This window comes from Festucalex cinctus, chromosome 19 (assembly GCF_051991245.1).
Source record: "Festucalex cinctus isolate MCC-2025b chromosome 19, RoL_Fcin_1.0, whole genome shotgun sequence".
Lineage (NCBI taxonomy): Eukaryota > Metazoa > Chordata > Actinopteri > Syngnathiformes > Syngnathidae > Festucalex > Festucalex cinctus.
The window spans coordinates 14,039,155-14,051,439 of NC_135429.1; the positions used below are offsets into that span (position 1 = coordinate 14,039,155).

The 12,285-nt window shown below is 39.9% G+C and overlaps 1 long non-coding RNA gene across 2 annotated transcripts in view; it reads right to left on the bottom strand.

Annotated features, from left to right (window-relative positions):
• The window catches only part of LOC144007830 (uncharacterized), a 36,754-nt gene that overhangs the window by 5,090 nt on the left and 19,379 nt on the right, over window positions 1–12,285 (bottom strand). Inside the window, exons 6-7 of one of the 2 annotated variants that reach the window (XR_013280390.1) lie at window positions 5,717–5,898; window positions 3,224–3,300 (exon numbers count right to left, since the gene is read on the bottom strand). This is a non-coding gene — a long non-coding RNA (uncharacterized LOC144007830). Of the gene's footprint in view, window positions 1–3,210; window positions 3,301–5,716; window positions 5,899–12,285 lie in introns of both variants that reach the window. The other variant, XR_013280389.1, reaches the window with a different exon arrangement.

Here is a 12,285-nt window from a genome sequence, read left to right on the forward strand (position 1 = left end):
GATAATTATCACGATATTGTGTGTGTGTGGGGGGGTGATATTTAAATAAGATCACAATATTGTAAAAAAAAAAAAAAAAAAAAAAAAGAGCTCATACTGACATACATAACACGTAACAGCAATGCATATAAACCACCTACAATCTCTATAACAATATTGAGGCGCTTACTTCCTAATGCAAGCACACATTGATCGCTTCACAAGCAAATTAGGTTCCCCTTCATCTGACAATTAGCATAGATTTTAAACATAGAAGGCCAAAACATCCCTAATGAAAATTAAATTGCACAAATGGAAATCAACCTGACTTTTTTAACAGATGTGTTCCTTTTAAATATTGTGAACATGACAACGATGATACTGTGGCAGTTTTAATATCACGATATTCGTGACATTCCTACTTTTAAGGCAGGCGTCAAACAAAGTAACATGCTTCCATGTTATCGTTTTGACATTATCCTCCTTCCATTTAAAACACAATTACATGGCCTTTAAACCATGAGTCAGCTTTGCCCTTAAAAAAAGCTTGCAGTCCTGCCGCACCAACATCCCTCCTTGCATAACGCACTTGCGCGCCAAAGAGGCTAACGTGCACGCGGGCCGGCCCGGCGAGGCGGCGACACAACACAATGGCAGTCACCCTCTGAACTATTCACTTCAATGCAAGCAACTCCCCTGGGACGCTGGCTTTTGACACAAGTCATTAGTCTATTGAATAGCGTGCGAGCTAGCATAATAGCCCATTACGCTGCGAGGAATCTCCAGCGCTCGGCAGGAATTCTGCAGCTTACAATAGAGCGGGAACATCGGGGCGGGGCGGATGGACGAACGCCTCAACACACCTCGTTTTCCATTCCACGAACACCAACGCGCTACTCACAAAAAAAAAGTGGGTGATATTGAGATTTTTGGTGTGAACTTTCTTGGCAGCATGACATCACGTGGCGACACACTTCTCAAGACTAATGCTGGGAATGCGGCACGGGCGTCCGTCAACGCTCCGCCCGCTTGTAATCCCGCGTGCCAACAAACCGAGTGTCTCCCTACCCGTCAGTCACGACACGGTGCAAAACATGACAGGAACGTCCCCTCGCATACTTGAACGGATGCTGTGCTGACGGACGTGAATGTGAGACGCTTCACATCTGGCTCGCGCAAGTTGGAATTGTACATTTGATTTCATCAAGGGGTCAGCGTATGAACTTGTTGCCTAAATGTAGTTCAGAGATGCCAGAAATGAGAAATTAACATTCTCCACATGTGTACATTTGAGGCGCATTACATAACGTGTTTAGACATTTGGACAAGACTTGTTGATGTCAAGCTGCTCCAATTTTTTCCCCCTCTGGAAACAAAATTGCGTTCACATTTTTTTCTTGTGTGTTCTGTGGCATGTTCATTGGAACAATATCCATTCATTCCACATCTTTACATTACATTTGAAAGACAGCTTTCACAATGGAATGCATCCTGACATTTAAATGATGTTTGACCTTGTTTGAACATCTTAGCAGCATTTTTGCACGTTTTTTTTTTTTTTTATTAATTATAATTAACAATAGTTTGTTTAAGTGTAAGCTAAGTTCAGATTTATTGTTTTGGTTATAAATGCAATACATTCATACAAACATTCATTAATAATAATTATAAAATCGAGAATGCAATTCCCCAGAAATTGCGTGTGAAGACAGAGTCTGAATAAAAAAATTGTGGAATATATCAAATTAAGTGGAATGATATTCAATGAATTGGTTGGCAACCAGTCCAGGGTGTCCCCCGCCTACTGCCCAGAGCCAGCTGAGATAGGCGCCAGCAGCCCCCGCGACCCTTGTGAGGAATAAGCGGTCAAGAAAATGGATGGATGGATGGATATTCAATGACCTGGAATAAACTGAACAGTTTAAAGTTGGAATTGCTGAAATTGGTATAAAAAAAAAAAAAAGAAAAAAAAAAGTAGAGTAGAAAAATAAAAAAAAACATTTTGGTTGGCTTTTATTTTGGAATTTTGAAACAAAAAAAAAGTGACAGGTTTAAGATGAACACTTAAAAGTTGGGATGGTTTGTAGCTATAGGTTACAGGAGAAAAACATACAAATCTTAATTGTTGGCATTTAAATTTAGTTCTTTTTTTTGTGTGTGTGTGGGCGGCAATTAGATAAAACAGCAATAAGATGAACAGTTTAAAGATGGAAAAAATAGGGCGATAAAAAACAAAACAAAAAAAAACTTATTTTTTACGGATCATTGTGCAGTTAGTCACTTTTTTTTTTTTTTCTTCTCACGACTGCCACCTCTGGCCCAAAGTGTAACTGCAGCATCTTTGTTAGGTTCGTTCATTGTGCGCATGCGAGTACGTGCACGATCTTAACATTTACTTTTTAAATGCCACAATGCACCTTTAAATTTGCAACCTTAAGGTTGTGGGTTCAATCACTTGATGAATCCCCTCATCCACCAATCAAAGTCAACCTTGTCTGCTCGTTATTGCGCTTTGCACACTAGCGCCACCCGGTGGCCCGTCATGATGACTGTGTTGTTTATTTTTACTTTTGCAACTTTTCTTCTTAATTCAATTGAGTTGCGCGGGCTAATTTCGACAGGTCAGATTAGTGGTGGACAAAAGATTTGATTTATCTTGATCACAAAATCCTATCGACATGGATTTGTGGGCTTTTTATGTCCACAGTACTGATGCATATGTTTTCATGATTATTAATTTCTCCAAATATTGCTTAATTCAAGGGAATGAGCAAAGTCTTACACAGAGTCTTGCTATTCCAACTATTGCCTTTGGTTATTTCAAAAATGTTACATTGTTTGGTATGTCTCATTGCAAAAATAAAGTCTTGGGATGAAAATGGCCATTTGGGCCTTTGCACCTAATAAATCTAGCGCATCGTCACACTATCAGACTAAATATTAAGACAAGCGTTCAAACCTTGGGGTTCTCGGGGCGAAATGAATGAGGACACGGTTTTAAAGTGGCACGCACAGTTAAAGTATGCGTCAAGAGCCACGCGAGTGCGTTTTGCTCTGCTCTCTTTTGTCAACTGTGTTTGTTTACATTTGCCAGAGATGCTTTTTCTGTCCTTCCCTTTTATATACACGGTCTCGCTATACACAAATCCCTCACTAAGGATGCACAAGGTAAATGTTGACGGACATCGCAGGTGTGCGTAAAGCTTTGAAAGCGATGGAAAATGATTTCACCTGTGATTCATACCAGTGTCGTGTCAGTCACTGTTGAAAGGGGACAATGGTTGTGAAGCGCCTGGATAAGCTGCTCTCTTGCTTGAAAGGCTGCAGAAAAATAAAAAATAATAATAATATGGATTTCATAACAGAAAATGGCAACTCTGGTGTCAACTCATCCTCACACAGTATCGTGTATGTGTGAGCGTGGGCTATGTGTTGTTGTTTTGATAGGAAGACTGCCAACTGATAAACGTGCGTTGGATTCATTGTGTCAGGTCTTTTCATGCGCCATCAGGGTCCTCTGTGGCACAAGCCTGTCATTGTGTACGGGATGCCTCCACGATTGTTCATGTTGGGGCCTGGAAATTTACATTCCTCACTATTGTCAACATGAGGGTGGGGAAGAAAAAAAAAAGTGATTGAACCGCAACTTGATATGTTATTATATCTATACCAGGCGTCTGCAACCTGGAGCCACATGTGGCTCTTCAGTCCCTCTCCTGAGGCTCCCCCCCCAAAAAATTAATTTTTTTGGTCATATGTATTTAAAATTTTAGATAAAATATTCTTAAAAAGAATTAATGATTCAGAATTGAAAAAAAACTAAAAATTAAATAGTATAAAAAAATGTTTGGGTCCAAATTTGTTCGTTAAAGAAAAAAAAAAAAAAAAAAAAAAAGTAAAAAAGAGAGTCAAAGGGTAGATGAAAACGTTTTTAAGAATACCTAAAAATGTCCAAAATTGATGATAAAATGTCCAAAAGGAAAGAGGAGAGCAGAAAATTACCATATGATGTATACAAAATTGGGGGAAAAAAAAAAAAAAAAAAAAGGAAATGTATTTTTTAAAATGCAGGAAAGTAAATGGTCAAAAAGTAATCATAAAATGTCCCAAAAAAAAATAAAAAAAGCAGAACTTTCCCATGAAATTTCTTTGGAAATGCCAAAAAGGTCGGAACATTCTTTTAAAAAAAAAAAAAGAACACAAAAAAAAAAACAACAACAACAACAACAATTAACGATAAAATGTCTAAAAATAAAAGAAATTCCGAAAAACTAAATTGCCAAACATGTCAGAAAATTGCTAGCAAAAAGGCAGACAAAATGTAAAAAAATGGCCATAAAATGTCCAAAAACGGAAGACAGGCAGAAAATTACCATAATATGTCCATAAAATTGCCAAAAATTTCATAAATTTGACAGAAAATCAGAAAAGCCTAAAAACGTATGAAAAACTGAGTATGAATTATTATTTTTTTTAATCTAAAAACAGAAGGCAAAAGGCAAAAGAAAATGAATCTCAACGTATTGGATGCTGCATATTTTTGGTTATGTTAGCTCTTGGATATTCAGTAGTGTTGTTCCGATTCCGTTTTTTGGCTCCCGATACCGATACCCAGCTTTGCAGTATCGGCCGATACCGATACCATACCGATACTTAAGTTTTTTTTTTTTTTTTCCCTCAACATGAAAAAGCTGTCCTGCCATTGGTTCAGAGCATTCAAGGGCCAATAGGATATCTTAGATCGGAATGCAGTGAACATGTCACATACCAGTGAATGTCATGCAACAGCGAGACACAAGATGCTGCATCCAAAATCCTATATTAGCGTTGGAATTAATGGTATCGGCATGTCACTTGTGAGTAGTCACCGATACCGATACCACTGTTTTAATGCAGTATCGGCACCTCTGCCGATACCAGTATCGGTATCGGAACAACACTAATGTTCAGCACATTAGACGCTAACACACCGTTTCGTTTAGCACAATGTTCAATTGTTTTGTGGCTCCAGACAGTTATTTTTGTCATTTATTTGGCCTAAAATGCCTCTTTTGACATTAAAGGTTGCTGACCCCTGACCCAGACCAATCAGATTACATAACACTGATATTTGGGCTTGTCATTACTGTGGTCTTCAAGAATGCAGACACTAAAGCATTTATCTATTTTTATGATAGATCAATGCAGTTCAGTAGCAGGTCAGAGATTTACAGTAATCACTCCTGGAGGCAGGAAATAAGGGCCCAACAATAATATTGGAACTTCCTTGAATAAGTAGGCTATGTGACATGCAACGCCACAAACAAATTTGACTATGACTTTTTGGCTCACATCCACACAAGTTAAGCTTGAGTATGTAAGTATGTTGGCATGGAAGGGTTTTTTTTTTTTTTTTTTTTTTTTTTAAAGAAGAAAATAAAAGCTGAGTAGCAGGGAGCACTTCAGGCACAAATATTTGATCCAGGCGTTGACAACCTACACTACACCACTGCATGCAGGGACAAGTTGCTGAATATGGTTCCTTTGCTAATTAAAGGCTACAAAGACAGGACTTTCTTTCACTTTTGAAATCATAATGGAGTTCAAAAGTCAAACTAGACCTTGATAAAGGAAATAGTGAATGACATCAAAATAGACATGACGAATAGACGGGTGACCACAAGCGGCGCTTCCTGTTGTATCACTGATAAGATGCCGGTATTAGTCATTGTCATTTGGTCTGTTGATGGAACGTTACCTTTTTTTTGTTGTCTTTTTGCATCACATTCCACACATATTTCCATTCAGACCCATTTCCCCATGGCGGGCGTCTGTCGCCACAGAGCCCCCTGCATGCCCCCACGCAATGCTGATTAGCGTGTGGAAAAAGTGAACAGTGACGATTGTAGTCTGCGGTCGCGTCATTAGGGATTCACCGCTCTGTGTGGGGAGAAGACAAAAACATTAAGACATCTGTTAGGAAACACTAACTTGTGTCCATCACGTTTTTTTGTTGTTTTAAATCCTGTTCTGTTTGACAATATAATTGTGTGATGATTAAGTGGAAAATAAATATGGATTTTTTGTTAACTATTTATTTATTTATTTATTTATTTTTAAATTGGCCACATGTGGCTTCAAAATTGTAAAAAAAAAGAATTCAGCCTTTCTGATCTCAAACTGGGGGCAAGTGCATTAAATGCGTGAAACTATTTCATGTACGACCCCTAGCAAAAAGTATGGAATCACAAGTCGGGGACGAGCACTCAGATGTTTTATTCTGTAGATCAGGGGTGGCGAGATCCGGTCCTCGAGGGCCGCAGTCCTGCTGGTTTTGGATATTTCCCTTCTTCAACACAGCTGATTCATGATCAGCTCATCAGCAAGCTCTGCAGAAACCTGATAACGAGCCTGTTAATTGGAATCAGCTGCACTTCGAGTAGGGAAATCTGCAAAACCTGCAGGACACCGGCCCTCGAGGACCGCAGTTTGCCACCCCTGCTGTAGATCAAACTCAGATTTAAAACAAAAAAACAAAAAAAAAACATGAAACAGCCATAAGGTCATTCCAAAGTGCAACATCTTGGCTTTCACAAACACTCAAAGAAATGAAGAAAAAACATTGGTCAGTAAATGTTATTTTTATAGAGCAAGTGCAGTAAAATAAATATGGAATCACTCCATTCTGAGGAAGCAAATATGGAATCATGAAAAAAGACAAAGAAAAAATAATCACTAGTATTTAGTTGCACAACCTCTGGCTTTGATGACAGCTCGCAGTCTCTGAGGAATTGACTTGATGAGTGACAAACAATATTCTTCATCAATCTGGTGCCAACTCTCTTTGATTGATGTTGCCAGATCATCTTTGCAGGTCGGAGCCATGTTTTTTTTTCCAATTTCCAGTACCAGAGCTTTTCAATTGGGTTGAGATCTGGGCTATTTGCAGGCCATGACATTGACTGGATATGTCTTTCTCCAAGGAATGCTTTCACAGTTTTTGCTCTGTGGCATCTTGGAAAATGATTTCATCATCCCCAAACATTTTTTCAATTGAAGGGATAAGAAAGATGTCCAAAATGTCAATGTAAACTTGTGCATTTATTGAAAATTTATGTATCTTCGATACAGCTGACTGTGAACAGACCACATCTTTGGCTACCATACATGTAGAGTTACCTTCTTCAAGAAGTTTGATAATCCTGTCTTTGGTCTCAGGAGACATCTCCCTTGTTGGAGCCATGATTCTTGCCAATCCACTTGGTCCAGCAGCCCTCCAAGGTGTGATATCTGCACTGTTGGTAACTGCTGACTAATGAACAGATGTCATTTGAGGCAGGCGCCCAGTTAAGGAAAGGAAATTGACTGGGTGTGTCCTCAGTTTCTGCTCAAAATGGAGTGATTCCATATTTTTCCAGCCAAGATGATGCAATTTGGAATGACCTTACAACTGTGTCATGCTTTTTATCTGAGTTTGATCTACAGAATAAAACGTCCGAGTGAGTGCTCGTCCAAGACTGGCGATTCCATACTTTTCGCTAGGGTTAGTATGCATAACAGACAGTGAGTGAGTGCAGTGTGAAAAGGGGTTCACGCGTACATATCGCTATATGTTTGATATGCTAAAATACATCACTCTAAAGCAGGGGTGGCGAGATCCGGTCCTCGAGGGCCGCAGTCCTGCTGGTTTTGGATATTTCCCTTCTTCAACACAGCTGATTCATGATCAGCTCATCAGCAAGCTCTGCAGAAACCTGATAACGAGCCTGTTAATTGGAATCAGCTGCACTTCGAATAGGGAAATCTACAAAACCTGCAGGACACCGGCCCTCGAGGACCGCAGTTTGCCACCCCTGCTCTAAAGGCTACGATGGCTGGAATATAGCCCAGCATGTTATTGAGGAGATTTTTTCACACAACAAGGCACTCTAAAACGGCCAAAAATGAAGATTCTTTTTAGCTAGTTAGTTAACTACACATTACAAGTGCACTGATACAAATGAAGGCACTTAACTTCAAACCCAGAATCTCTTTTTATCTAAAATTAGCCTTATACAGTATTTTTGCTTTTGAACGTGTTTTTGAGCAGTGAATACATTCTTGTTTCAAAATGTTGACTTGTGTGTCTCAAGGCTGAAAATTGTCCAACTAGAAATCTTGCACGGTGGCATGTCGTAACAAGCAATGACTACTACTTCCAGATAAACCCGCACACACACACCTAGACACGCAGAAGTTTACGCGTTATGTTATCATCCCATCTTATCCGATCAAGTCAGCTATTTTACTGTGCCGGAGACGGCGTACGTTGCAACTCTGCTACTCCGCTAATGTCGCTTCGCCCTGTACCCTCTGGCTCGCTGCTTGGCTGCTATCTCCGGCAAACATAACAAGATTGTGAGCACCTGCAGCATATGGAGGGGGATTTTTTTTTTTTTTTTTCCTAAACAAAAGTGCAACTCTGTCAACATTTAGTGATTCAGCTGACAATACGCTGTCACACACGTGTAACCCAAACAAGGGTCACCCAAAGTGAACCTTGAACAACTTATTTTACAGTGAGTCACAAAATATTTTCTCCTATAGCAGCTGGTGGTGGGTTATGCAACATTGGTTGCATGCTGTGTGCAATTAAAGTAAATTTAAGGAGTTATTTTTGCACACTATTATTGCAATACATGCCCTGTTATTTTCTCTTAAAAAATGCTTTGTAATAGCGGCATTTATTTGCCATGGTATCACAAAATGTTTTTTGTTTTAATGGTTAAATATGGCAGGATTTTGAACCCCTACACTGTCCGTCACGGACACGCGTCACGCGTGAATATTTCAAGATAAAACCTGACTATCACAATCACTTGCAGTAGTGACACTTGTGAACTTGAAACATAAATCATGTATTTTTAAATTTACATTACCAGCAGGTTAATTGTGCGGAACACACAAGATGACACAAACATGTTTTATGTTGGGTGCAAGTTACAACGTGTGCCGTGTTATGCTAATCGCATAATACGCTAGCATTAAAGGTAGCAAACTTTTGTAGGCCAGGTTCCATGTGTGGTTTGGTTGAATATTTTGGTGGTTAAATGTTCTATAAATATATTTAACTCTCTTTTGTTTGTTTTTGTGTTATTTTTAAAGTAAACAATCTGAGAGTGACAAACAAAAAGCTTGAAGCAAGCACATTTTGTCACTTTTCAAAGTGCAAAGCAACAAATTGTTTTCTTTCTGTCCCATCAAGGCTAGGCTAGGTTAGGAAGGCACACACACATTATGAATCTTGTACGCACAAGTATCAGTTGGTTGCCATTGGTAGGGTGACCATATTTTCAGATCCCAAAAAGAGGACACTCGGCCCGGCCTCCAGATCGCGGTACAAGTCGCTGTAACAAGGCGCACTCCAACTCCTATTAGTCGCGCAATGTCAACCGGATATTTTTATTAAATTTTTAAAACACCTAGATGCCCAGACAGGGCGGAAGAAAGTGGTCTGTCATCCCCAAGTGTGTGTTCCAAAAGAGGACGTTTGGTCACCCTACCATTGGAGCTAGAGTTCATGTTACGCTAATCACATCATGTGTCCATTAAGCTAGCAGACCTTCGTAGGCCAGTTTATATGGTTTGATTGAACATTTTGGTACAGATGTTTAAATATATTCAATACGAATATTCAATTCTCTTTTATGTGTCAGTTTGACAGTAAGAGAGTGACAAAAACGTAGCTGGAGAACTGCGAGTCTTCTTTATGCTATAGGAAAGACTAGGCTAGGCTAAGCTAGGCCAGGCACATGCGTTATGAATCTTAAGCGCAATAGATACTTAAGGCACAGGTGCACAAATCAGTTGGTTGCCATTGGCACTCATGTTCATGTTATGCTAATCACGTGTTAGCATTAAGCTAGCAGACTTTCGTAGGCCAGTTTATGTGGCTTTTTTTTAACATCTTGGTGTTTAAATATTTTCAATAAGCATATTAAATTAGCTTTTATGTCTTTTTTTTTTTTTACAGCAAACAATCTGAGTGACAAAACCAGCTTGAAACAGGCACATTTTACCATGCATGTGGATAACTGTGCAAGTCTTCGTTACATTCCATGTAAGTGAAATTTTAGGATAGTTTTTCTTTACAGTCAGACTCAGTTGCCCTATCAATATTTTAAGAAGAGTTTTTACAAGTTGAACTGTGTTTTAAAAGGTTTAAAGCATTTGGCAGGGGTTGTGCACTTCCCACAGAGCTTCAGTATCTAACCAGGCTTGTCTAAGCAATTTAGCCTCTGATGACTTTCAGCTCCCATTTATCTGACACTGCTGAAAATTATGGCAGCAAACCAGTGGGAAACTTCAAGTTAGGTCAGCAGATGCGCTTAAAAAAAACAAAAACGTGAAGATGCCAAGAGTCACGTGCAGGCCTTTGTGGCTCTTATCTGCCATCTTCTCTGACGTACGCGTCAATCCTCGACACGCGCTGAGCTCAGCATCTGACAGCTGCATCACACAGAAGCATCTACTGTACCACCTGCAACACTCGCAGATGTTACAGTAGCTCGTCGCAGGTGTGACCCCAACTCCAGTATGGTCTTTGACGTGAAGCTGGATGCTGATATTGGAATAAGAAGGGGCTATCATTATGTTGTCTTAAATTAAGAAAAAACAACATAAGCATCATGCTTGTTTGGGTGCAGTCTAAAAATTCAATATTTGATGAGCACTGGCTCGCGACATCATCATTCCCTTTGGTGGCGATATGAATTGAGACTGTTGTTACTCGTTGGCTTGTAAACACTGAGCAGCATGTTCCATAATAATAAAATGTTTCTGTGGTTCGAGCAGACGCAAATCATTCACATAATCTGATTTAAAAAAAATACTTATCATTTCTATAGTAAACGTTATACTGTTGTTAAACTATGCTGGCTGAATAGAGAATATTAAAACGAAGTGACGTGAAGAAGTGACTGCTATGCTAAGAGTAGGCTTTAAGTTTGCATTCAATGATTCTTGATTCTATTGATTTAATATATTCGAGATCTAATCATTCGATAATTGTGAGTATTAGTATCCAGCACTGACTTTTATTTTTGCCTTCTTTAAGCATGGAACATGGTTGCAAGAGAATTGGGGGGGGGGGTTAATGGCCCCGGGACACATTTATCAAAGCGTCTCCCAGTATTTATTTAGCCGAGTGCATCCTGCCCATTGCTCCCGACTGCTGGTGTTATATCCTTACATTCTGCCGCGTGACCAAGTCTGGGCTTTTTATCTGGTTAGCAAAACACCAACATGCAGTCTGCTGTATTGCAGACATCCCAGCGGATCAATGTCAATATCCACCTTGTGCTCATTTGCCACAAAGGCACAGATAGGAGGCCGGCTTTGTGTATGCGAGGCCAAAGGTCACATCACTTTCCACACGTCCCTAGTCTCGTTGACCCTTTTATCTTCGTGAGGAACTGCGCTGTGAGGATGACAGCAACATGACTGAACGGCGGCATTTTTAACCGGAGGGGCCAAAAACATGGCGTGATTTATCTTGGCAGCTTGTTTGTTTTTCTTAACAAGACATTAGGTGACCGTGGCGAGGGCAATGTTCCTCTTTCGCGGAAACTTACTTCCAGTTGCTGGTATGCGGTTGCCGTACTTAATGTGACTGAGGTGATTTCCATTTTCTATTTGTGATACAGGTACATGAACCTTGCAGAAAGGAACAATGAATAAGTGTTGCCCTCATTCCACAGAACAGTGGGAGTGCCCGGTAAGCAGTTCCCTGGTAGCACGTGCTGGAAGACTCAAAATCCAAGATTTGGATCTGGACATTTGCTATCTTAAATTTTCTAACACTCTTATCTGCATTCTTCATCTGGGCCTGATGTCTGTGTCAGGTGCCTGGTGTCTCCCTTTTCTTTTTACATGGTCTCCATCCAAAAGTGAGCTTTGGTAAGGCATTGATAACTAAGCATGAGATATTTTAAAAGTGCGTTGGTGTCACCTCCAGTTGTCAGAAGGTGCCTGACAACCTCTTAATTCTTGACCTGTCCATCACACAAGCCCTGGGCGACATGTTCAGAGATCAAAGTTGGCCACAAAGGTCGACTCGTGGGGTTGGTCTGATTAAATCCATCAGAGACACTAATGAAACAACACAACTAAATTTGCACACTGCTACTATGAAATTCTTCCTTATGTCACTAATGTTTTTTTATGAGCTAATGGCATGCAGTGTCTCCTCTGACAATCAGGTCATCCATTCAGCTCAAATGAGGAAACAGCTCATTGGCTTTTCTGTCACGCTAATCCCAAAAGCCATTGGCCTGCACACATACACCT